The following is a 27,847-nucleotide window of genomic DNA, read 5'->3' as shown; positions in this document are numbered from 1 at the left end:
GCCATGTAAAGGCTGTTTTCCTACCTGTTGCAGCCAGCAATTAACTCGTTTCTTTATAAAGCTCTTTGGGATACACTGAATATGAAAAATACAAGAAGAAACCGAATTATGTTCTGTTGATGTATATAATTCCCTGTGCATCTGGAGAAGACTATGCCCTGTAGCCTATATTACATTGCATCTGATTCTCATTAGGCACTTGCGAGTTCTTCTTGATAAGGTTTTATTGCTGTTTCAGTGACAGACAGAATTGTAGTTGGAGCTGTTTACTTCTCAGTCTGCTCGGGTTTCGTCATTGTCTGAACAGGCTGCTGTTGTATTGTATTATCCTGGGCTCTTTGAGGAGACCCATATCACCACAGTTTCTTCTGTGACTGCCCTATTGGTTAGCAGTTTTAACTAACGCTTAGATTCCCTGAATTGCATTTGGTTGGTCTGGCTTTCTTTACAGTAACTGAGAACTGAGCACTAGACAATCTGTGAAGGCGGAGTTTGCATTTGACCTTCAACCTTGTAGCCACAGGGAGTTCTAGACCCATGATGATTTTAACCAGCTGAGTTTTCTGTCTGGAATAGCGGCTTAATGAAAATGAACTACAGAAAAGAAATCAATTTGTGGGCTGGCTTACATCCCCTGTGATCGTACTGACTTTAATGTGATGTAAATCAGCAAATACTTGAATCTTTTGTGTTTTCAATTTATTTGAAATATGTTTTGCGATTTATTCATTGACGGATTTTGGGGTCAAATCTCCAACAAGTTTCATTTATTGCATGCAAAAACCACTTTGCGCGTGTTGTCTTATCTGGTGTCCCCTCCACCTCTGCGTACAGTATCAACCTTGCCCAAGGCACAAAAGCAGATTTTTGTAGGGGCGCACGAGTGTGCTTGCTAATTGCATAGTTGCAGTGAAGTAGTTGCAGTGGGAATCTGGCTGAGTGGCATTAGAATGCATGAAATGATAAGGATTAATACTTTTGTCTCAGAGCTTGATTTGACAGAATAAAACAAATATTTTTGGACTCACAACCCCCCCCCCCGACTTTTTTACACTCTCATCCGCCCCTTTAATCAAGGAGAACGTTGTCAGCCATAACCCTGGACGCAGACTAGAAACATTTCTCCAGATGGTATTTCTGCTTGCAACACACAGATGTACCTTGCTGCGGGAATCCCCACAGCTACCAGTGGTAAAACAAAAGAATCAAGACATCCAGGAAATTCTTCCAAAGGAAAAAGTCATGGGTGTCAACAAAATCTTTTTAGGCACCATTCATTGACTCTCAAGGGGAAGATATTATCCTGACCCAGAATCACAATCGAAAAAGTAGCTGGAGAGAAGGATTACAAAAGTGCTTACGATTATGGGGGTATCCATTTTTTAGTGCCTGATTCTCGGTGCATGCTGATTGTCCAGCCGTTATACTCCCGGCAGGTGCATCAACCGAGCCACCCCAATCAAGACTCATTTCTGCAAATTCTTAACCCGGATCTACATAAGGAGGATCTGCAACATAGTCTGTCTTTGAATGGCATGGCATAACTCTGCAGGATTCTCTTACGATGTAGCAGCAGAAGTTTATTTAACGTGTGCTTGCCATCTGAGTTAGGGGAGAAAGGTAATACTCGAACGTTTGATTTACAAGGTAACATTTTCAATTTAAGAAAGGCCATTTTGCAGTTGCTTTTCATAAGCTTGTATGTGTCAGATAGGTGATGCTCCCTACGTTTTCAAGTTTTTAAATCAAGATCGGATGTTCTTCCAAAAGATATGCTCTAAGGGATTTTCTTTTTGGGAGGGCAGCGGGAGGACATTTTGTTGCCTTTGTTACAGAGGAGCTCAGACTGGATGAACACAGTGGTCTCTTCTGGCCTGGGAAACAACCAATCAGTTGTAAATCAGAAGGTTCACGTGATGATAGGTAGGAAGGGCTAAATTCTGTGAGGTTTGCCCTGGGAAATGTAGCAGAGAAGGCAGCTCCTGGGAAAAGAGAGGATGAGCAAGAGAGTCTGACCACTGGATGAGGCCAATACAGCCCCCCGTATAGATTAGAGAAGAACTGGGGATTCCTCTGGTTTATGGCAACCTCACAAGGGCTGTCCATGCACAAGAATGGTGCGTGACTCCCACATTTGCGAAGGCTGTTCCTGAGCACTGGAAGCTCCCGAGATGTGGGAGGGGCCGCCATCAACCGAGAGGGGTGGGGAACTTAAGGCCTGGGGGGCAGGAGCGGCTCCTGGCTTGCCTGGATCTGGCCCCCAAGGCTCAGGGCTCCCCCCATCATTGGGGAACCCGTGCTGGTGCTCCAGCTCTTCCCCCTCCCCCACCCGACTATGAGACTGGAGCACACAAAATCCACAAGCTCTGGTGTGTGAGGGGAATGTGGGGAGTGTCTTTCTCCTTCTCAGGCCGGGCCATGTCAGTGAGGGTTCCCCCCGGCTTCTCACTTCTATGCAGCCCCCCAACTGATTTTTCCATGGCCCCCACCCCAAAAAAGGTTCCCCACCACTAGCCCAGACCATGGTCCTACTCTAGCTCAATCCCAAAGTTCACCTCCACCGGGCCTCCTCCTCCTGAGGACTCCTCCCCACAGTCCACATCATCTCCCTGTTGAAAAGTGGCCTGAGTGCTGGGAAGAGAGGATGGGGTGGGGGGAGGGGCACAGTAGAGAAGCATGAGGGGCAGTGGAGGGGCGGAGAGGCGGGCGTGGCAGCTGGGGGTGCCTGCGGGGATGAAATGGAACGTGGATGGGAAGAGCAGCAGCGTGAGATGGGCCAAGGGGGAAGAGTGAGGTGGGGCAGGGTCACGGCCCAGGCACCCTTTTGGCAGCGCTCCAGACGTGGCAGGCCCGTGTCACGCCTCCAAAGGGAGGCTCACTGCATCTCGTCTGAGGAGAATTCGCATCCCCTGACTTGTCATACTCCCCAGCCATTCCTGCAGGCTATGTTGCAGCTCACACTCCCCATGCTAATCAGCCCCCCACTCCCACTATACCCCCTGTTGTCTGTCATGATCAAGAGGGCTAACCAGCAGCCTGGGGACCAAGGGGTTAACTACACCTAACCCAGGTAGAGTTAGCCAATAGGATTGTAGGTAGGAATTTCAAACTGGGACTAAGGAATTTTTGGGGTTTCCCTCCTTTGTTCTGGGGGCAGTTTCTCTCCAGCTACTGAGGTCCAGTGTCCTTCCAAGATTTGTCTTCCACTATTTGATCTGAGGAAGTGGGTCTGGCCCACGAAAGCTCATCACCTAATAAACCATCTTGTTAGTCTTTAAAGTGCTACATTGTCCTGCATTTTGCTTCAGCTACCCCAGACTAACACGGCTACATTTCTATCACTATTCTTCCAAGAATAGACACTTCACTATCCGTAAGTAGGATAAAGTTTAGATAAATCGGTTTTATGGTTTGGGAAATGGGATCTGTGCATTTCAAAATGGGTTTTGTTACTTTTCCATCTAGTCTTGATGCTTGCAACAGGAATATTGTGGTGATAATAAAAGTTCTTTCTCTTTTCTTTTTATTAACCTGGCATTGGATAATTTGTGTGCCCTGGTTTGTACTTCAGGGGTGAGATTTCCCAAGTGATCTCCCCCCTGATTTTCTTATCCTTCCTTGGGTGGTGGCACCAGATTTTATCCCCAAAATCTAGGTTTTTAAGATTGTGGGGGGATGTTTTATACCAAAGCCTGTAGAGATCAGGTTTGGGGGTATTTTTGCAGACCCCCACTTCTGTCTCACCCCAGCCCCAGCCTCTCTAGCAGCGTACGGTCCCTTACTTCAGAGCTACACTTTGTGTGTGCTGATGGGTTACTGCCTGGCCCCTGGCAGATTCTGTACGGCCTCTAACCACTGACCAGAGCACTGCACCAGAGTCAGAATCAGGCCTGTTAGACGTATCAAGCATTTTGACATAGGCTAATGTGGCCAACAGGTTTTGGTGAATTTTCTTTCAGATTTTTAAGCAAATTCAGCACAGTGGTTCATACCCTTATTATTGGGTTTGCTGCCCATAGAACTGCTGGCACACGAGTACAATGGCAGAAATGTTCATGGAGGAAAAAAAATCAGTTTGAAGTGAGAGTTTCAGAATACAGCTTGCAGCTCTATAAGCCAGGACTCTCTGGTCTGGCAGGACCATGGATGTTCCAGGATCAGAGATTCCTGGTGCACTGAGGAGGGTGATGGGGCCCAGGAGCCTCGTGCAATGCTGGGGTGGGGAACCCAGCCTGGTGCAGGAGGGATGGGGGTATAGGAGCCCAGCACATGTGACCCAGCTGGGCAGCCTGGGGAAGCCAGGGAGCTTGACATGTGGCTCAGCTGGGCTGTATGGGGGGTGGGGGAGAGGGAGGTTGGGGACAGGATGTCTGGTGCATGACCTAGATGGGCTTCTGGGTGAGCTGGGAAGCCCAGTGGGGCGGCAGGACAGGTGGTGGGGCTGGTGTCAGGGGGCCAGAAATGGCCTCCGTTGGTCCATCAAAATCCCTCATCCAGGACCAGTCATGTATAGAGGGTGCTGGACCAGGGGGGTCCAACCTGTACCAGAAAATTTTGAACATGCAAATATAAGCATTTTTGCTGGAAATCTGATTGTAAGAGATTGTCCAATTAAAGGATAGAAACATGCTGTGTTGTGAGTTACATGTCCAGTTAAAGTAGCTCAAGTGTAGACATCTGAATAGTGAAGACCATTGCAATCTGCTTGCAAATTGGGAAAGGACCAAATTTAGTCATAACTGGTGTTGTTTTGAACCAGAAAACAAACATATTTTGTTTTGACAAAAACAGGACAATTTCCCAATTCTAAACCTTTTTTCAAAGCCAGTTTTTTTAGTCAAGAACAGCTCCTTTCTCAGAAAATGTTTTGGTTTCAATGATTCAGCACTTCTCGATGAAAAAGAGTTCTCAAAAATTCCAGCTCTTGGAATAACTCCTGCATTACAAATTGCCCAGTTCTAAGATTGTTTTCCTTTGGGAGGATGTCACAGCTCTTTCAGTTATGTTAAGTGAAATAACAGGAATAGAAAAGATGGAAAAAGCACTCATGCAGACTGAGAAGACAGGATTTCAGTCCACTCTGAAAACTGGTATTGAGTGACTCAGTTTCTGATGACGAATGGCTGTAACAGAAGCAGGCTTCATAAAATAAGAAGATTCCTAACTCCAACAAATTTCATGTGAATTGAGTGTGATGGGGCATTCCACATGCTTTATGAAGATATGCTTCTGAATATGACATAACAGAGAATGTGCTTTATGCAAAATACTTCATGTGAGGTGTCACAGGAAAAACTGTGATCACCTGAATCTGATTTTCCCCATTTGTTTGCATATGTCACATTTGTAGATTAAGATAAGGATACTGAGCTGTGTATCTGTAACTACTTATTCATTGTTATACCTCAGGGCAATTATGGCCCATTAGCAAAGGGACAATGGAGGTAAACCATCCTGCAGGCAGACAGATGGGGGTGTGGGTCAGGTGAAGTATGGAGACAGAGGGCCTGCAGAGACATGTAACCATGTCACCTGATGCTGGAATCCATCTTCAACCCTCCCAGATTTTCCAAGAAACCTGGATGGGGGGCGGGGGATCAAACTGAAACCTATCTAAGGGTATGTCTACACTACAAAGTTAATTCAAACTAACAGACGTTAGTTCGAATTAACTTTCATAGTGTCTATACATGCAAACCGCTAGTTCGAACTTAATTCGAACTAGCGGAGCGCTTAATTCGAACTAGGTAAACCTCATTCTACGAGGATTAAGCCTAGTTTGAATTAAGTAGTTCGAATTAAGGGCTGTGTAGCCACTTAATTCGAACTAGTTGGAAGCTAGCCCTTCCCAGCTTGCCCTGGTGGCCACTCTGGGCACAACCAAGGAAACTCTTCTGCCCCCGTCCCGGCCCCAGAGCCCTTAAAGGGGCACGGGCTGGCTACAGTGCTTGTGCCAGTTGCTAGCCTGCCAGCACCCAGCCAGCAGACCCTGCACCTGGCATGGGATGAGCCAGCCACCCACTGCCACCCAGCCCTCCGCCTCTTCCCAGGACCAGGCTGGCGGCTCCCAGGAGCCTGCCCGGGGCCTCAAGAGGCGGGCACCTGCCTGGTCTTGTGCGGAGATTGTGGACCTCATTGAGGTTTGGGGAGAGTCCTCCAACGTCCACGATCTCCACACTAGCCACAGGAACGATGTGGGCCCAGGTGAGCCTGGCATTGAAGGCCTGCCGGGAGGGGTTGAGGTGCCCCGTGTAGGGCTTCATCAGCCAGGGCTGTAGGGGGTAGGTTGCATCTCTCACCAGGCAGATGGGCATGTCCACATCCCTGACCCTGATGTGGCGGTCGGGGAAGAAGGTCCCAGCCTGCAGCCTCCAGCACACGGAGGAGTTCTGGAACACCCGTGCGTCGTGTGCCTTGCTGGACCAGCCACATTAATGTCCGTGAACTGGCCCTGGTGGTCACACATGGCCTGCAGGAGGACGGAGAAGTACCCGTTGCAGTTGATATACTGGGAAGCCTGGTGTTCCGGGGCATGGATGGGGATGTGTGTCTGTGACGGGACGCTCCCGCCCGACATGGGGGAGCAACCCCTGCGCGTCCTGTGCAGCCAGCAGCCACGGGAAAGCTGGCGGTGTCCGGGCTGCTCGGCCGCTGTCCAGCCAGCGCAGGCTGATGATGCTGCTCCCGGGGCCGGCGCGAGGCAGCAAGGACGCCCGGTGTGTTGCCGGGGCAACGCGATGCCAGGCAAACGCCGAGGGCGGGGCTTCCACGGGCGGCCAGGGTCGTCACCCCAGCACAGCAATAAGAAGGCGCCGGCACCGGAACAGGAGAGGGGGGAAGGAAGGAGTACGGAGCTGCGGGAGACACTCACCTGCCTGCAAGCGACCCCTCGCCAGGACTCTCTCTCCCCTCCCGAGCGCTCAGTAAGTGGCGTAACGAGGGATCTCGCCAGAGGGACGAGGAAGGAAGTGGCCCAGGGCGGAGCCCGGAGTTGGCTGGTGCACTGACGAGTTACGGTCTTAAACCCCGTCAGCCGGACCGGATCTCGCAGGATTCGAGTCCTTAGGGCCCTGGACTGGGTCCCATGAGAGGGGGCGGGCCCGGGCCCCCCTTCCACGTCCTTCCTCCCCCCCAAGGGTCGGAATAGACGGAAACAGGGTGAAACTTCAGATACGTAGACGCGCTGGGGTGGGCAGCGCCCCAGGGGAGTCACAGTGTCCTATTAATGGCTTCCTATTGGGGAAGCTGAGGGCACTGAACCCCCGGATGACCACGTCCGGGTCGGCGAGGCAGACCACCCTGCGGAGCAGCACCCGATTGATGGCCTTGACCACCTGCAGAGAGACACAGCAAAGCGCGAATCACTGGGGCACCCGGGTGGCTGGGAGTGTTCGTTCCCTGGCACTGCCCCGCGCCCCACTCCCGGAAGCAATCCCCGCGGGTGGCATGTAGTATGGCCAGGACAGAACAAACCCTCCGGTGCGGGTCACTTATGCCTCCTCCTCCCCCCCGTTTTCCCTGGGGCGGCCCATCCCCTCCTTGCAGCCCCCCTTCTCCCCGGCCCAGTGGCCGGCGAGTGCCGTACCTGCATGAGCACTGCTCTGACGGTGGATCTCCCCAAGCCAAACTGGTTCCCGATGGATCAGTAGCTGTCCAGAAAGCTTCCAGAGGGCAATGGCCACACGCTTCTGGAGGGGGATGGTGGGCCTCATGCGAGTGTCCCTTCTGCACAGAGCAGGGGCGAGCCACTTGCAGAGCTCCAGGAAGGTGTCCTTCCTCATCCTGAAGTTCTGGGTCCACTGTTGGTCTCCCCATAGCTCCAGGATGATGCGGTCCCACCAGTCGCTACTGGTGTCCTGATGCCAGATGCGGCAGGGCACGCTGGTGTCCAAGTGCTGCTGCCACTCCTCCACAACCCCTGGGGAGGCCAGGGGGAGAGGCAGGGGGATGATGGGCACCAGATGGTGCAAGGCAGCCTCCCCCCATTGTTAGCAGGCTTGCAGCAGCAAGTCCAAAAACTGGAGCAGCATGCCCAGGGTGAGCTCTGGCTCCATGGTGCCAACTGTGGCAGTGTCCCCAATGGGAAGCACTGACACAGGCAAGCGGAAAGAAAAACACTTTGCTGTCCCTCGGCAAGGTAGGAAACAGAAAAGCTGAGAACCGGCTGTCCAGGGGGGTCCCTTTAAGCACGAGTCTCAGACAGCAGCCACACAAAGCAACTACTGACCTGATGCCCTGCCAGAACCAGTTTCAGCTGCCCATAAATGCGACCCAGCGTCCAATCAGTGTGGACGCGCTAGTTCAAATTAGCAAAACGCTAATTCGAATTAGTTTTTAAGTCAAGATGCACTAATTCGAATTAGCTTAGTTCAAATTAACTAATTCGAATTAAGTTAGTTTGAATTAGTGCGTTAGTGTAGACATACCCTAAGGGTGGGGAGTGAGGTAACCTTGGTCCTCAGTTCTCCCTAGATGACTGCTGTAAAGATGTAAGACTGGACTGGGGGAAGGATCGGATCTAGTCTGTGAAAGCAGCTTATTACAACAACTTTGAGGACAAGATGTTACATGTAAATAGTCTCTTTAATGTATTAAGCTTAGCTAGCATGGTCTGTTTTATTTTGTTTAGTAGCCTACTTTGTTCTGTCTGCCAGCATTTATAGTCACTTAAATCCTGCCTTTTTTACTTAATAGAATCACTTTTGTTTATTAATAGTGGTTCCCAACCTGTAGTCCACAGACCCCTTGGTGATGCGTGATGGTACTGCAGGGCGGTCTGTGGAAAGTTTAAAAATAAGGATTGGGCCCACGGCTTACTTTCTTTTTCTTTCCTTATTCTTCTTTTTCTCTTCCCCAGGGAGAGGAGTCCATGAAATTTTAATAGATTCAAAAGGGATCCATATGTTAAAAAAGGTTGGGAACCACTGTATTAATAAACCCATGAAAAATAATGATGTATCTATGAGGAAAGATTAATAAGACTGGGACTTTTCAGCTTGGAAAAGAGACAACTAAGGGGGGAGGATGAGATAGAAGTCTATAAAATCATGACTGGTGTAGAAAATGTGAATGGAGAAGAGGCATATACTCCTTCCCATAAGACAATAACTAGGGGTCACCAAATGAAATTAATTGGTAGCAGATTTAAAACAAACGGAAGGATTTCTTCACACAACCCACACTCAACCTGTGGAACTCCTTGCCAAAGGATGTTTTGAAGGCCAAGACTATAACAGGGTTCAAAAAGAGCAAGATAAATTCATGGAGGATAGGTCCATCAATGGTTATTAGCCAGGATGGGCAGGGAAGGGATCACTTGATTCCTTGTTTTGTTCACTCCCTCTGGGGCATCTGGCATTGACCACTGTCAGCAGACAGGATACTGGGCTAGATGGACCTTTGCTGTGACCCAGCATGGCTGTTCTTATGGTCTTAATTGTTACCCAGGGAGTGAAAAGCAGCGGTACATCTCTCTCTTTACTCTGAAAGAAGGCAAACATGAGCTTACCTTGTATAATGTTTTATGCAGGGTAAGATGGATTTATCTGGGGTTTTGGTCCAATCGAGGCCGTGCATTTAAGTGTTGAGACAAGTCCCCTTTGCTGAACCTTCCCAGAGCTGGTCTGATCTCAGTGTCCGTATTATACTGCAGAGAGTGGTGACTGTCTCTGTCGGGGGAGGAGAGTTGAGACGCACCCTTGAGGGCAGGAGGGTGAGCTCGGTGGCATTTCATCTGATCAAGTGACAGTCCTACGGAGGTTCCAGTGACAGAACCCATCACACTGAGTGAACAGTTAACGCCTAGAAGTGATGACGACGTGAGACAATGAAGGAGAACCAAGACCTAATTTGCCCAGAAATCAGGACATAGCCAATGGAAAGGCCATAAAATGTTCACTTGTGCATATAGTCATAAAATAAGCAATGGTTGGAGTTTATTAATGTTGATATGCCTTTGCTATGCAACGGGGGAATAACTTGATCCTCTGGATCATTTGAAGGGTGTAGCATTAAAGACATCTCATTGAATCTGCTCTGGGAAGCATTTAATTTTGCTGATGGTGTCTGAATTGTATCTTGGCATCTCGAAATGGAACATTGCAAAAGGCGTCTGGCTGACGATGCACATTAGTACATTTCTTAATAGCCATTTCTTTGAATGTAGCTGCCTTAGAGTCAGAAGGGAAGATCTTCTACGAAGAAGCAACCTCCTTGACCTCAGTAAGACTACTCATGGCACAGGGTCCAACTGAGTGAAGGTCAGAACCAGGAGAATTCTTACCTCCTCCTGATTCTTGTGCAGGGGTTGTCCCTCCTCCATGTCGTCTACTTTTAATACCCTCCTCCCCCAGAGAGCCTACCGACATCCCAGAGGAAGAAAGCTGAATAAAGCTCCTTTGGGAGCCCATCAGTGCCACTTGCTCATTACCCAGAGGGTCACTGTTGTTAGCAACGTTCCAGCCTCCCTGTCACACCCTGTCCCAGGGGGTGTGGATGCTGCCTGTTAGGCTGTCAGTCTGTAGGTGACCCACGTCAGTCCATCGCCCTGAGGTGGTGACACCTATGGGCTAGAGTCAGTAGTGTAGCCCTTGGGTTACAGGGCGGCCCGGCCTAATGGCCAGTCAGGAACACAGATCTGGGGTGCGGAGCAGCACAGGCTAATGGCTAGAGTCTCAGGGGTTTGGGGAAGCAGCCTCAATTATGGATATGAAAATGAGCTTATCTGGCTAATTGTATAGTCGATACAATTTCCTTCCAGCATTGACTCCTGCTCCTTTCCACTTGCGGCCTCTCTCTGGTAGAGGCCACAAGGAGCGGGGCAGAAGGGAGTGACTATCGGATAAATATTTGCTTATTGGATAGTCAATTTGTCGCTTACCCCCCTAGGGCCCAGGGCCCTGTCAGTTGGGGAGTGATCTACCACTCACTCAGCAGGGAATCCCACCACAACACGTTGAGGTCACTAGGGCGGGAGATACCGCTCACACACCCTCCCTGGGTCACTTCCTACCAGTTCTGGCGTTGGGGTGGTCTACATAGTTTCCAGATCCTCAGGTTCCGCAGCACCAGTCTCTCTCTGAGGCTCCACCAGCTCTGGAGGCCCAGTGTGGTCTCCCAGGTCTCCAGCTCCCATTATCAGCGTCTCTGGCTTGGTTACCTCTGGAGCTCTTGCAGCATTTCCTTCCTCTCTGGTGTCCAGCCTAGACTGAGCGACTCCCTTTTATACTGCCCCAGCACAGGGGCGGCCCTAAACTAGCTGCCAGCAACTGGCGCCCTAGATGAACCATGCAATCGGCACCCCCACTTCCAAACCCCTCAATGATATTGCTCCACCGTTTGGCGCCCCATTTAACTTGGCGCCCGAGGCGACCGCCTAGTTTGCCTGTATGGACAGGCTGCCTCTGCCCCAGCACTTGGAACATGCCCAGTCTGGGTGGAGGGGCAGGACTTCCTTTGCCCACACAGTTTTAACCCCTTCTGTCCCAGTGTGGGGTATGAACCCTCCATCACACTCACCCAAAGTTTGACCACAGAAACCTAGGATGCATATCTAGGTGTCCCATGACCCCTGAGCCTGTCACCTTTATTTTCTTTTAATGTATACATCTTTTTATTGCATGCCTGATTGCCATGTCGCTTGCTCCCGCACAAGTGGCTTGAGAAAGGTGATTAGCAATTTTTGATTGCTTCTTTGATGAAGGTAAATTAGGAAATGCTTTAACTAATGTCATGAAAGCCTTTGAAAGGGTGGATCATACTTTATTGCTTTCAACTTGCTAAAATTAGCCTGCCACAAAAGGCTGCTGGCGGAAAAAAAACCCCATAACATTTTAAAGTAAGGATAATATTTCCTTCACTCAAGGCACTTTTCATTCCAGATCTCAAAGCACTTTAATTAGCAGCTATTAATTTAATTAGGCCCCTGAATAACTCTGCAATGGAGACAAGTATTCCATCACTGGAGAAGCTGTGTGAGCAGGGATAAAGGGCCACATTCATTGTTATCCTGCAGGCTATTTGTGCCAGTGAGGCTGGGGCATAAGGCAGACTTAATACCCCCTGGGGACAGGCCAGTGGCATGGATAGATCAGGCTTTCTCTTGTAGCCTCCCCCTGCAACAGTGCTAGCCTGAAAAGCCCCATAGGGGGGTAGTGTAACAGAGGAGCAGCAGGTTAGTGATGAACCAGAAATGACTCTGGGTGGGGGAACCAGATGCGTCCCCCAGCTTGGACCCAGCCCCTGAGATTCCCCTACAACACTGGAGCACACAAAATCTATGAGCTTGGGCCCCACAAGGTTCTGATGTGCAAGGGCAATTTGGGGAGCGCCTCTTGCTTCTCACTACTGTGCAGCTCCCCCAACTGCAACCCAAAATGAGCTTCCAGAAGCTGTTGTCCTTCCTAAGGCTTAGAAAGCAGTGGGAGTTTTGCCTCAATAATGAGGATGCTGAACTGGGCTCAGAGACTTGGAATATGCAATGATGGGTAGAGAAATCTCTCTGGCTTCATTGTACATTCATTAGCCAATGTCCCACACGTGGAATATGGTTTATGAAAAACTAAAGAATGCCCTGGGTTTTGCTAGAATGTAGGTTTTTGTTGCACGCAGGGCACTTTATGTGAAACAGATGCACAGCCTCTAAATCAGCATGTCCTGCAGGAAGGAGAGGCAGCAATTTCCATATCAATTAGTATTCACGCCATAGGTAAGTGCTGCAGATGCTAAGATGGCTGGTCTTTCGTCTCAAAATCACTGATCATTTTGGAGGTGCAACCATGGGGAGAGAGTCAAAAAGCCCCCTGAAGGCTCCACAAATAAAGTAAAAATTGAATTACAAGATGGGACAGTAAGAATATTTGAAACTTAAAAGCTCCACTGTTATTATTTTAATTTCCTTTTAAGTAAAATTCTTTCAAGTGCCACTTTCAAAAAGGAAAACAAAGTAAAAGATTTCTTCTTCAGGATCATAGTAGCAACACATCGGTCTTTCAAGCCTTCTTCTTCTTCTTCTTCTTCTTTTTTTTTAAAGAAATGAACTTAATCAGTGATCTAGCTTCCAGTGCAGGGCACTATTTCGGGTGATGTTGTTAGTGATCTCAAGGGGTAGCCATAGTAATAGAGAGGTAGCCGTGTTAGTCTGATCTTGCTAAAACAAAAGGAAAAACTATGCAGCACTTTAAAGACTAACAACATGGTATAATAGGTGATGAGCTTTCGTGGGCCAGACCCACTTCCTCAGATCATATTCTGGAAGAGAATTGGCATGACCATATATCCCAAAGAAATACAATGAAAAAAGTGAACACATTATTCTACATTATTCCACAATATTCCTTTGGGATATATGGTCATGCCAATTCTCTTCCAGAATATGATCTGAGGAAGTGGGTCTGGCCCACGAAAGCTCATCACCTATTAAACCATGTTGTTAGTCTTTAAAGTGCAGCATAGTTTTTCCTTTTGTTTTAGCAAGGGGTAGCTGTGTTAGTCTGTAACTTTAAAAACAAGTAGTCCTTTGGCACCTTAGTGACTAACAAAAATATATAGACTCATGAGCTTTCGTGGGCAAAACCCACTTCTTCAGATGAGCTTAAGCGGGAAAAAAGGGGTCCCAGAATTATAACAGAACAAGAAGGGAGAGAGAGAGAAAAAAGTACTTGTCAATTGTAGTGCTGGTGCTAATGAGGCTAATTGAATGGGCTGGAAGTGTACTGTACTTAGCTTTTGATGTCAATGAGGAGAAAAGTCTCCCAGGGGTCGCCATGTTAGTCTTTAAGGGCATGTCTAGACTGCCTGCGGCTTTCGAAAGAAGGTATGCAAATTCATGCCAAATTTGCATATCTTCTTCCAGTTCTGTTTTTGGAAGCAGTCTAGACACGGTTCTTTAAAAAAAAACCACCCTTTTTTGAAAGACCCCTTTTTCCTAAAAAAATCAGGTGTACAGGGTTCTTTTGAAAAAGGTTTTTTTCCCCCTCCCCCGAAAATTGCATCTAGACTGCTTTTTTTCCAAAAATCTCTTCCATAAACGGGATCATAAGAAGATATGCAAATTTGTACCAAATTTGCATCTTTCGGAAAGTGACAGGCAGTGTAGATGTGCCCTAAGGTGCCACAGGACTGCTTGTTATTGTTAGGAGACAACTCAGAAATCAATGGGACTTGACAGAGGAAGACTATTCTGTGTTTGAGAAGTGCTAGGGGTTTGTATATAGAAAGACAAAAGGTTTGTTTTCTAAAAGGAATTTAGAAAAGCAATAGGACAAAGAATTTTTTAAATAAAAATAGCAAAAATAAAATAGCGTGTGATAGGATTTCCCTGGAAGAGTTTGTTGCTCATGACTGACCAGGATATAAAATACAAAACAGAATTCCACTAACTGCAGTTTATATGTATCTTTGTATGTATACTGCATCTTTCAGTGGCTTTCTGAAAACTGCCATTGTAGCTGAATATGTTCACTATTCTAAATAGAAGTTGCTTCCTTCTACATAAAGGCACCCAGGAATTCTCTGAATGGAATAGATCTTCACTTGTATCTCATCTAAAAATTTCTTAAGCTGTAGATAAAAAAATATAAGTATAGTTATTCTAAATGTAGTTCACGGATAAAATTGCAGTTCATTTATGACCGATGACAAATCTATAATGGGCAGTGTACGTGTATTACTAAATGATTAAACTGGAGGTTCTCTTCTTCTGGCTATTAGGCTATATTAACATTACATTACCCATTGAACAAAGCAATCTACTGAAGTTTCCTGCCAGAAATATAGCCAAAATGTTCCTTCCCACTCTATTTAGAGATTGTATTTAAAAAGCCATCTGCCTTGTGACAGATACAGTTTTCACTCACTATCATTTACTCAGACTCAATAAAATATTAATCCTGTGGATTTAAAGTTGATTAAAAGGGTACTCTTGTTTTTAAACCTCACAAATGGCATGCGAGCCGAGGCCTCTGTTAATGGGATTCAGGAGGTATCAAACTACACATCCTTTGAGTCGAGAGTGAAATCAATGCTGGGTACATGGGAGAGAGTTATAATGGATTCAGTGTGACTCAAACTTTAATTAAGTCTTTCGTTATGTTACTGACTTTTCTGTGGCTGGATAGTCCATTGTGGGGAAAGGTCCTGAAGAAAGTTTGAAAACATCACCAGGCTCTCATTTATTGATGCCTTTATTAGGTAATCAACAACAGTTTTCATTATCTGGGAAGAGCTGTGTAAAGGGATACAGGGACAGCGTCTCAGTGCACAGTTTTCAGACGGGCAAGGTGGGGGAAGTAATATGTTTACTTGGACCAACTTCAGTCCCAATCTGTAAGGACCAGTCCATGAAGGGATTTGTGTGTCTGTGTGTGTTGCATTAGATGAAGAAACTGAAAGTGACCGAGCTGAAATCTATGTGTAGCATTCTAGCCATGTTGGTCCCAAGATCAGGGTGCGCTGGAATGGGGGAGTGGAGAGGAAGGCTGAGACCCTTGAGTGAGTAGCTGAGCAAAGAAGGTTATGCTTCATGGCTGCCTGTTATTCAAACAGACAGCTCCCATTGGCCAGTTTCTGTCCAGAAACCAGCTAATGGGATTGTGCTGAGAGAGGGAGCAGCATCTGAATTTCCCCCCTCCCCTCCAGACTCATAAAGAGAAAGTGTCCCAGGGCCGCGTTTCTGAGCGACGTGTGGGGAAGCAGGGAAGCCTGGATAAAGGGCCTGGCTTGGTAGGCCACATCCGGCCCGCGGGCCGTATTTTGCCCAGGCCTCTATTAGAGAGACAAGGTGGGAGAAGTAATATCTTTAGCTGGACCAACTTCTGTTGGTGAAAGAGATGTACTTTCAAATTTCAAGTCCTGAAGATGAGTTCTGTGTAGCTCGGAAACTTGTCATATTCACCAATAGAAATGGGTTCCAATAAAGATATTACTTCACCCACCTTGTCTCTCTTTCACCTCCTACTTCCACCTTCCACTTTTAACATCAGGGGCTTCATCTATACTGCTGGTTTTGCTGGCAGTGAGTAAGCAAATGAGGCACAGATTAGCATATCATCATGTCACATTTGCATAATTTATGCACACGAGTTTTGCGCAAAGGGTTTTTACAGAAAGAAAAGTAGTGTGGATGGGTTTTTTGTGTGGAAAATGGAGTTTTTGCGCCAAAAAACCACGTCCACGCTACTTTTTTCCCCACAAAAACCCTTTGTGCAAAACCCATGTGCATAAATTATGCAAATGAAACATGGTGATATGCTAATCTACACCTCATTTGCGTATTCACTGCCGGCAAAAACGGCAGTGAAGATGTAGCCAGGGGTTTCAGTACAAGGGTAAAGCATAAATACAGAGATTGCTCCTAACTGCTTGTCCATGCTCAGCTCTAACAACTAACAACTAGTGATCCCATACATCAGAGAACCAGCAATTCCAAGCCTTAACAACCTGCAGAATGAACTGAAGCCCCCCTTCCTTGATCTGCCAGTAACAACTCTCTGAGCCTCAACTAGCAGGCCAAAGAGAAGGCCAGCCTGCCCCGCCCCAGACTTGAGCTCTCAGTTTGACCAAATACATCTTTTAACAAGTCTCTCAGAACAGGCCTCATACAGAGGTCCGACTCCTCACCTGATGCAAACTGTCTTCAGCTGGTGGCAAACTGTGTATCTCCATTAAGAGACCTTGGTGAAAACTTCTGGTACACATTGAACCTGGAAAACAAGAGTCTTGAAACTATCTTCTCATAGCAGTTTGACATTGGGGTGACACTGGCACCAGCAGGGCCAGGGAAGGAAGGTCGTGTAGGTTAGACACAAGACTTGGATGCTTGTGAGTCACTCTGCCTCAGTTTCTTCTTGAGTAACATAAGAATAACCACACTCTTCTTCCTCACAGCATTAGCAAATTTCGGTCTGTAAAGTGTTTTGTGATCCAGATATTGACTAGTGGGCTCCTAAGACTTGCATTTCCATTTGCTTCAGCAGCTTTGGGTCAAATTCTACTCTTTTATATTGTGTGGCAAAGCACCAGCTATTCCTCCTGGGTCTCTCACTCCTGGCAGATAGTGTTAGCCTCAGAGGCTCACTGTGGCCCTCCACACAGCCTCTTTCTCTTTACTAGAGGCAGGAACCCCGGCCCGCCACGCCATACTCATCACAGGCTAGGTCATAAGTTTGGGGTCAACTCCCCTCTGGGGTCCTGATCTCCCTTCTCAAGGCAGATTAAGATGTTGGGGGCTGATTGGAGGGGAACCCAGGCCTTGCTGCAGGTTCCAGCCCAGGAACTCTAAGGCAGCAGCAACAGGCAGGGTTACTGCCAATCCAATCAGGCAGCTTTTCCCTGGGCCACTTCCCCATACAATCCCTCCCAGCACCTTTCCTTTGGTACCTGTGTAACCCACACACCTAGGCTATGTCTACACTGGCAACTTCTTGTGCAAGAACTCTTCCAGAAGAGAGCGTCTACACTGGCATGTGCTTTTGCGCAAGAGCATCCATGCCAGTGTAGACTCTCTCTTGCGCAAGAAAGCTCTACTGGCCATTTTAACCATCGGGCTTTCTTGCGCAAGAAATTCATGTTGCCTGTCTACACTGGCCTCTTGCGCAAGAACAGTTGCGCAAAAGGGCTTATTCCTAAGCGGGAGCATCATAGTTCTTGTGCAAGAAGCCCTGATTTCATACATTAGAATGTCAGTGTTCTTCCGCAAGAACTCGCAGCCAGTGTAGACAGGCAGCAAGTTTTGGCACAAAAGCACCAGTGTAGACATAGCCCTAGTGTGGTTACTGAGCAATGCAAGTGGTACCTCGGTCACAGGAACAGTTAAGATCAAGTGACCTCTACAGCATGGGCTAGGAGCTTGCTGGCTTTTTGCTCAGAGGGTAAAGGTGCCTATACTCAGCTCCAGAAGTTTCAGGTTCAAATCTGCCTGGTGGTGGTTACACCTGCTCATCAACCCTTCCACTCACACAGTCCTTCACTCTTTTCCTTCCCCCTTCCTACCCAGGGGGAGTGCCTTTTTAAAGCAGCACCACAGGCCTTAATCGGCTGCAAGTGTCTAATCAACCTGTAGCCTCTAGCAAGCTCTAATTGACCTCAGGTGCCTGCCTGATTATGCTGCAGTTAGGTTTTGGGCTTTCCTTTACCCAATGGCTATGTCTACACTGGCGGGTTCTTGTGCAAGAACATCTTGCTCAAGGGTTCTTGTGCAAGAGCTCTTGCACAAGAACACGTTCACACTACCAAGTGCTTTTGCGCAAGAGCATCCATGGCAGTGTGGACGCTCTCTTGTGCAAGAAAGCTCCAATGGCCATTTTAGCCATAGGGCTTTCTTGCACAAGAAACCCCTGCCAAGCGTCCACACTGCCCTCTTGCACAAGAGCTCTTGCACAAGAGAGCTTACACTTGTTAGAAAAGAGCGTAGCTTTTGCACAAGAAGCCCTCTCTTCCCATTGACTCAGACTATAAGACAGCATGGCGCAAAAGGCTATTCAGGTACTTACCACTCTTTGAAGGGGGAATGATTTAGTGAGAACCTGAGCTGCTTGGCGTGTGCTGCAGCTGGCAGTCTGCGGCTTTAAGGGTGACAATAAGCACCCCAGTAAACTCACTACTGACAAATAAAAAAGAGCCAAATCTCTTGCCGTGGACTGTGCCAGCCTAAGCCAATCTTGAGTCATCGCGTTTGTTAAATGACACGATTCCATTTTGCTCCATGATTGAAACTATCCTTTCCTTCCATGCACATGGCTTGTTTTACCTTATTTCTCTCCGTCTCTCTGCATCCTGCTGTAAATGGTGCCTGGGAATTCTCACGGCCCTGTTTCTTTGCTTGGAATTAGCAGTGATGCATGATGTAGCCTTCCCATTAACACACTGCAGTCTGCATCAGGGATGCCTGTTCTTTTCTACTGCTGCCTTGGATTCAAAAACTCAGCTACCATCTTTTAACAGAGTTAATTAAACAACAACCTCTGAAAAAAAAAACCACCCTCATTACCAGCCGTTTTCATTAAGCAATTTGTTTGCTAGCAGCTCAGCATGTTAGTGCTATCATTAACTCTGTTCACTGGCTAACAACAGCCACAGTTTCTTTATCAAATAAAAGAAACAGCCACGGAGCTCCAAAGCATTAGGACTTTTCCTCTTCTCCTTTGTACGCTGTTCATGGCCAGAACGTGTGATCCTAATAGGAACCAGGGGTTGTGGTAGGAATGGATTGTCACATGTTGATTATTATGTTTTCTAGATGTGGTTTTGGGGGGAGGTATTTTGCAAATAATACAAAGGAAACAATGATTGATGGATTGTATAAAGATAGAAGCAGTAAAAGCACAGGATTTGCTATCTCAGATTAGATGATTATCCTGTCTCATCCACTATTCTGCCTTCAGCAGTGGCCAAAAACTTGTACTACGGAGCAAAGCAAAAATCCCTACAATGCGTGTAGCCAATTGTCCAACGCTGCACATGACAGTATAGAAGGCAATTCCTTTATGAACCCTGCTGATATTCTCTTCATATGAGGTTTGACTAGCCCAGCTAATTGCAGATCTAGAAATTGTTCATGAAATTTTCATCAGACCCTTTTGATTTTAATCTTTCAAGTAATCTATAGTAAAAGATAATACCACAAAATAAAATAACAGTACAGGGAGAGTCTCAGAAGGTAGCTGTGTTAATCTATCACTTAAAGAACTTTAGACCCCCTCCCCCATAAAAACAGCAACGGTCCGGTAGCACCTCATGCTATGTCTACACTACAAGGTTTTTGTGCAAAAATGGCCATTTTTGTGCAAAAACCAGCAAAGCATCCACACCTCAAGTGTGTTTTTGCACAAAAAAATTACAGTAAATCGACAGGACAGAGGGCTTTTGCTGGTAGAGTTATTCCTCTCCCAACAAGGAATAACTCCTTTTTGCGCTACAGCTCTTGTGCAAAAAGGCAGGTGTGGATGCTCCGCAGGGGTTTCTTGCGCAAAAAGAGCCTATCTGAAAAAGCACAGGTGCTCTGATGGCCATTCTGTTAATGGCTATCAGAGCTTTCTTGCACAAAAGCACATCACTTTTGCAGTGAGCTTTTGAGGTCTGGATATGCTTTTGTGCAAGACTGTAGGAGGTTCTGGACTAGTTCACCCCCAACAAGGCTAATGTCATCCGTGTTTATTGGTCCTACGGGACAGTCCTGAAGCCACAGGCACAACCCGCAGTGGAAACCTGCCCTGTTCACATTCCTTTTCTTCTCTCTCAATGCACGCCCAAGGCTGCCTCTCCGGTCAACGGCGTAGGGGAGTTTGGGTCCACCCCCTCTCCGAACCCCGGCTCAGGGCCCTGAAGGCAGGGACTCACGGTCCCTCCCTAGCGGATGGGGGAAGTACCCCAAAACACACCCGCTCACGGGCTCCACGACCCCGCCCTGGGCCGCTTCCTACTCCGCCCTTCCTAAGGGCCGGTCCCTACCACGTATCCCAGCCTCACCTCTCCTTCCTCCTTGCTCACTGACTCTCCGTTTTTCTCTCCCCCCTCCGCGGTGCCAGACCCGGGTTTAAATCCCCCACCGGCCCTGTGTCCACACGCCATCTCCTCTGCGCCGCCCAGCAACCCCTCTTCCCCCGTGACGTCACCCGCCAGCGCCTCTCTAGCCCCTCCTCCCTGGGCCTCGCCCAGAGGCTCTCCTTGCCCCCCATCATTCGCCGCGCCGAGCCCCGACTCGGCAGTGCGGCCCGCTGCCCCGGAGGCGCGCCGGCTCTCCACCCCCCGGCGTGTCCATCCGCCATCACCCCGGGTACCCCGAGTGCGGGGCGGGAGCGCCCCGTCACAAAGACGTTTTTGCGAAAGTTCTCATAAAAAGCTTCTTGTGCAAAAACCCTGCAGAGTAGACAAAGCCTCAGGGTATGTCTACACTAGAAAGTTAGTTCGAACTAACGGACGTTAGTTCGAACTAACTTTCCTATGCGCTACACTAGCGCTCCGCTAGTTCGAATTTGAATCGAACTAGCGGAGCGCTTAGTTCGAACTAGGTAAACCTCATTTTACGAGGACTAACGCCTAGTTCGAACTAGCTAGTTCGAACTAAGGGCTGTGTAGCCCTTTAGTTCGAACTAGTGGGAGGCTAGCCCTCCCCAGGTTTCCCTGGTGGCCACTCTGGCCAACACCAGGGAAACTCTATGCCCCCCTCCCGGCCCCGGACCCCTTAAAGGGGCACGGGCTGGCTACGGTGCCCGTGCCAGGTGCAAGCCTGCCAGCACCCAGCTAGCAGACCCTGCACCTGGCACGGCACAGAGCCACCCACCCGATGCCCCCCAGCCCACCCCCTCTTGCCGGGACCAGGCTGGCGGCTCCCAGGAGCTTGCCCTGGACCGCAAGAGGCGGGCACCTTCCTGGGCTAGTGCGGACATCGTGGACCTCGTCCACGATCTCCGCACTAGGCACAGGAAAGTGGCCGTCTAGGGCAGGAGAGCTGCCAGCCTGGCCACCCAGGACCAGGTGTGCATGAAAATCAAGGGGGTCCACTGAGACCCCCGACACTGAGCCCTGAGCTTACAATGGCCGTACTGGGTCAGACCAAAGGTCCATCTAGCCCAGTAGCCTGTCTGCCAACAGCGGCCAACCCTAGGGACCCTGGAGGGGATGGACCGAAGACAATGACCAAGCCATTTGTCTCGTGCCATCCCTCTCCAGCCTTCCACAAACTTTGGGCAGGGATACCACTCCTACCCTCTGGCTAATAGGACTCCATGGACCCAACCTCCATCACTTTATCTCACTTCCCTTTCAACTCTGTTCTAGTTCTAGCCTTCACAGCCTCCTGCAGCAAGGAGTTCCACAGGTTAACTATTTGCTTTGTCAACAACAACAACTTTCTCTTACTAGTTTCAAGCCTGCTACCCATTCCTTTCCTTTGGTGTCCTCTAGTCCTTCTTTATGGGAACTCAGGAAGAACTTTTCTGAATGCACCCTCTCCACCCAACCCCTGCTTTTAGAGACCTCTATCCTGTCCCCCCTCCGTCTCCTCTTTTCTAAGCTGAACAGTCCCAGTCTCTGTAGCCTCTCTTCATCTGGGACCTGTTCCCAACCCCTGATCATGTTAGTTGCCCTCCCCTCTCCCAGCCTTTCTCTTCCCCTCTCCCACCTCCTTTTCCCAGTCTCCCCCAGTTTTGTTCAATAAAGACAGAGTCAATGTTGGAAGAAACGTTATCTTTATTTTGTACATCAATAAGAAGGGGGGCTAGGGAAGGGCAAGTGGAAGGAGGTGAGGGAGGAATGGGGTACGAGCCCCCGATGGGGAGGACTGGGCTGGCTCTGCGGGCTTCTGGGGGTGGAAGCTCTCCTGCAGCCCCCCAATTACTCCCTCTCCCCAGATGGCAGCCTGCGGCAAGTGCAGCCGGGCTGATGGCCGAGTGGTGTGATGTGCCCAGTGTGGGCACTCAGGGCACTCCAAGCCAGAACTTCTTTGCAAGCGGGGCACCCCTTAGAACTGTGTGTCCGGGGTGGGGGTCGGGACCCTTTAAGCGCAGCCCTCGGCTAGCCTGAGACAGCATCTCCATGCTCTAAGTCCTCCTTTTATGCCCTGCCGGCACTGCTTCCGGCCATCATTAAGCCCTGTTCAGAGTCCACTCAATGTGGACTTACTAGTTCGAACTAGCAAAACGCTAGTTCGAACTAGTTTTTAGTTCTAGATGCGTTAGTTCGAACTAGCTTAGTTCGAATTAACTAATTCGAACTAAGTTAGTTCGAACTAGCGCTGTAGTGTAGACGTACCCTCAGAGACTAACCAAAAATACATATAGATAGTTATGAGCTTTCGTGGGCACAACCCACTTCTTCAGATTACAAATATGGAGCAAGAGGCACAGAGGTTGAATTATAAAGCAGAGAAGCGGAGAGTTAGCTATTTGTCATCATTTTTAAAACCCAGATGCTCTAGTTGACGTAAAAGGGAGATCTTGAAGTCAAACTGTCCCATGAGAGGTAATGGGTCACATTCAAAGCCCAGTTGAATTAGCATCTTTGCCCTGACATCAAATCAAGATCAGGCTTTGCATGAAGGGCTAGTGACTTTTTATTCCTCTAAGGTTAATTAAGTGTCCCCCCTTACAGGGCTGTGTAAAAATGAGGAACTGATGAGTTTACTAAGCTCTCCTGCTCTTGTATGTCTCAGCCAAGTCACGTGGAGGACTGCAACAAAGAACCAGAGAAATCAGCGCCAAGGCACGTCTCAGATGAATGATTAGTGGGGGTGGTTTTAAAAAGTTTTCAAAGATACTTCAGGGCTGGCCCTGGGGATGTCTTCAGCATCAGGAGCTGAGGGCATTCGCTACTTCTATGGACAGGGCCCTAAATAGGAGGAAACGGTAAGGAGAGATGCAGAAGTCCTGGACACCCAATGACTTGCTCAGATGCAGTAGTTAATTGCAGTTCAAAGTGGATCAATACAAAATCAGATCAGCATGGGGGCATGTGAGCAGAATATAAGTCATGTAATATTCCAGAGAGGGAACAGCCTCAGGAGTTATGGTACAAACCGCTCTATCATAGCGGTTCCCCTCCACTCAGAGGCGCATCTCCCTCAGGCTATGTCCAGATTGTAGAGTTTTTGCACACACACACTTGTTTTTGCGCAAAAACTTGCCGAGCGTCCATACCTCCAGTGCGTTTTTGTGCAAGAAAATGTGCAGTGAATCGACAGAACAGAGGGGTTTTTGTGGTATAGGTATTCCTCTTTCGACGAGGAATAACTCCTTTTTGCACAAAAGCACTTGCGCAAAAAGGTGTGTGTGTGGACGGGAAACAGGGGTGTTGTGCAAAAACAGCCTATTGAAAGAAACACAGGTGCCCTTGTGCCCATTCTGTGAATGGCAATCAGAGCTTTCTTGTGAGAGAGCATCCGTGCAATCTGGACACTCTCTTGCACAAAAGCGCATTGCTTTTCCTATGCGCTTTTGCAGTGTGGACGCGCTTTTGTGCAAGACTTAGTTGCGAAAGATCTCTTCCGCAAAAAGCTTCTTGTGCAAGAGGCCTGCCGTGTAGACGTCGCCTCAGTTTCCTCATTCAGACTTTCCAGATATAGTCAAAAGCATCTTTCCAAGTATAAACTTAGCTCTTGGGGGCGGGGGGGGTCTCTATATTACCAAAGCTCTGTGCAGATGTTATAGCACGAGTCCCTCACTCATAAGCCAGAATTTCTCCAGCAACAGTACAGGCAACATACTACCTTGATGTCCCTCACCACAATCTGGCTCTCCAGCACCATCCCTATGTCCATCCCCATCGTCCAGCTCTCCCATTCCACCCTCTTTGGCCCTTTTTGATTCAGAGAGCCAGCAAGTATCTCCTCTCTGCTTCACTCCTTTCCAGCCTTCCCTGGCCTTGGCTCTCTAGCTCAAGGACAGCCAGCTAGCTCCTCCACTGGCTTCCTCAATTCCTCACACTTTCTGCAGCTTTCCCAAGAGGCCTCCTCCAGGCTCCCTACTTTTCCTGACAATCTCTCCCTGGTCCTCTGGAGCCCCCAGGTGCTGCTCCAGCCTCCTAGTTGGCCAAATGGGAGCTAGACCTATTGCATTTGCTGCTGGGCATAAGCACCCTATGACACCATCAAATCCCCTTCTAAGGACGGTTATGGTGAAAAAGCACTCAGGGTGATAGGATACAATGACAGGATACTACAGTTAAGAAAGTGATAACCTCAAGACATCAAAGGAGCTTGCTCAGCTCATTACTGCTGGAAAGGGTATCATGAAAAATGGTCCGAAACCCACGCTTTTGGGTTCACCCCATAATTCCAACCTCTTGGCAGTTTGCTCAGTCCTTCGGTTAGCTACTTGAATTCTTGGCCCCTTTTTTCTACTTCATCAATGTAACAATCAAAATTTTAGAACTGCAGTTCATTTACAAAGTCAAGACTATCAACTTAGGCTTGAAGATCTTAACTGGGTAACACACTACAAAGGCAATTTCCCCTCTTTTGATATTCGCATCTCCACATCAAATGTGGCGAATGAGACACATCCACTCTGATTTAGCACTGGTCCTGCAGTTGATAGGTAACTTTTTGCTGTTATATATACCCCAGATTCTGTAATTTCCACTCTAATTCATCCGATGAAGTGGTTTTACCCATGAAAGTTCATGATCTAATAAATCTGTTAGTCTCTAAGGTGCCACAGGACTGCTGGGGTGCATCTACACAGCCCCCTTACCTCGAAATAAGCTACGTAATTTGTGCTACGTGAATTGCGTAGCTTATTTTGATGTTGTTTCAAAATAAGGCACTATTCCAAAATGTCCCTTATCCTTCATGAAATGAGATTTACAGGGACATTGGAATAGCAAGCCCGTTATATTTTGATATAACAGGCTTGCTCTTAAGATGCGGTATCCCGAAATAGCTCCGCTGTGTAGATGTAGCCCTAGTTGTTTCTACAGTTACAGAGAAACACTGAGAATTTTAAAGAATGTGACTGTACCACTTGTGAGAGCCCCTTTCTCAGTGCCTGTCCTTGCACTCTCTGTCTCTGTCTGTCTCTCTGTGTGGGCAGGCCTTGCTGATTCAGCCCTCTGGCTGAGACACACAGTCTGTATGTGAAATAAAACAAAGCAAATCCCTCCTGGGGTACAAGTCCAACTGGGCCTCTCTCAGTGCCTTCTGTAACATCTATCCCAAGTTGTTCCTGCTCCGCTATAAAGCGGTGCCCCAGGACTCCTTCCCTAGAGGCAATGTCCTCGCCCACCTCAGCTCTTCAGGTAGGCCACTAAAAGACTTCCGTTCACTTCGCTGAGGTATAGCAAAGTCCAAGCCATTTTCCGAGTGGCTGGTGTGAGGCACACAGACCCAGCCTCTACTCCGGGTCCTAGCCCGGAGACCCTATAGAGAGCAGTCATGCAGCCCTCCTTTATTTAAGCCACACTGCTGCTCTAATTCCCTGGGCCACTGCCCCATTGCTGCAGCATATTCTTCACCCTTTACTTCAGGGCCTTATCCCAGTGCAGCCCCAGCCGCCAACCCGGAGCTCCCTCACATTCCCCTCAGCCTCTGCCAGCACTGCTCTGTCAGGGGTCCCATCGTGCCTTCAGCCAACCCAGCCCACGCTCCCCTCTCCTCCAGCTCCAGCAAGGAACTGAACTCGCTCTGTCCCTGCTGTTCTTCTTATACTAGCCTGCAGGGCCCTGATTGGGTGTGTCCCACCCAGCTGCTCTAGGCAGCTTGGAGGAGCTCTCTACTGCCCTCTTCTGGCGTGGGGTGGGGTACTGTTAGCCCCAAACAGTTAGATCTAAGATGTACTTCACAGAAGATGGGCTATCTGCAGTACCCTGCCCTCTGCATCTATCAACACTATATAGTGCAGTTTAGCAAGGTGGAAAGCAACAAACTGTTTATTACAGAGAACACCACAAACTAGGAGTCCCTGCAAACATAAACAATAACAGCTCAGCTGTTAGCACAGATGGTGCAAATGGGGATGAATTCCAGAGCCCAAAGCCTTACACCTGGGATTCACAAGAGAGCCAGAGAAGGACTGTACCATGTCCTGTAGAGGATGGAATGGCACAAGTGAGGACACAAGAATACCAGGAACCAGGTTCCAGGAACCTCAGGACAGGTGAGTAGATCTTCCTCTGTCCAATGTCTTCTGCCTTCTGTTCTTGATCCGGCCATCCGGCAGGCTGAGTGTGGACACAGCCCTATCTGATGATGTAATGGGTGAGTGAAGGTGAGACGAAGGGACCTTAATAAATGTTATTCCCTCAAGGTTTTAACTATAAGCTAGGCCGGTACGCTTTTGGGGGGTCTCTCTGCCTCACTGGCTGATCTGCTTGCACATGGGGACACAGATCACACCTAGGCTGTGTCTAGAATGCAGGGTTTTTTCGAAAAAAGTAGCCTTTTTTCGAAAAAACTTCACCTGCGTCTAGACTACAGCCACGTTCTTTCGAAATTAAATCGCGGCTTATTTCAAAAGGGATAAGAGATCTTTCGGAAAAGGCTTTATTTTTCGAAAGATCAGCGTCTAGCCTGGCGCTTTTCTCCGACAAAGCTCCGTGCTGAAAAAAAGCGGCTGCCATTTTTATGCTAATGAAGCACGGGAGATTTAAATCCCCGCTTCATTAGCAATTGCGATATGTCTAATTTACATCCCTTTTCCGAAAAAGGGATGTAGTCTAGACATAGCCACTGTGTCCCAATATAAATGCATCCCCTTGTGTAGTCAGTGGAGAAGCTGTAGGTCCTGGATTTACCAACGGGTTTAGCTTTGAACCAACTACATCCCTCCCTCTGCTCTATGGGATGGAATACACCCCGCAAATCTATGCAGAATCATAGAACACTAGAACTGGAAGGAACCTCGAGAGGTCATCAAGTCCAGTCCCCTGCCCTCATGGCAGGACCAAGCACTATCTAGCTCATCCCTGACAGATGTCTGTGTAACCTGTTCTTAAATATCTCCAGAGATGGAGATTCAACAACCTCCCTAGGCAATTTATTCCAGTGTTTAACCACCCTGACAGTTACTTCTAATATTCTGATTGATTTAGGTCATATTCACATTTAATCAAACCTTCACGTCACATTCCAATTTTACGTAAATCCTGCGAGGATAGTAACATCTTCTATTTAGGTCTTTCTCCTCGCCCTGCTAGTGCAAGGATTGTGATTGTGCTCAGTCCTTGTACAGGGCTGCTTCTTGCACACTCATGTGGCAACAGGGTACAGCTAGCTCAGCGTGTTCTGAAGTTGTGGGTCTTCATCAAATACATTAGCCGTACTACTGCGTCTCATATACACCACTGCCATAGATTCTGAAATGGTGTGTGATATGCAGATGAAGAGTAATGGTGTCTTGTTAATGTGCATATGCACTCA

Source organism: Pelodiscus sinensis, chromosome 11, assembly GCF_052426305.1.
Source record: "Pelodiscus sinensis isolate ZL-2025 chromosome 11, ASM5242630v1, whole genome shotgun sequence".
Taxonomy (NCBI): Eukaryota; Metazoa; Chordata; order Testudines; family Trionychidae; genus Pelodiscus; species Pelodiscus sinensis.
Note: the sequence above shows the minus strand (reverse complement) of the source record.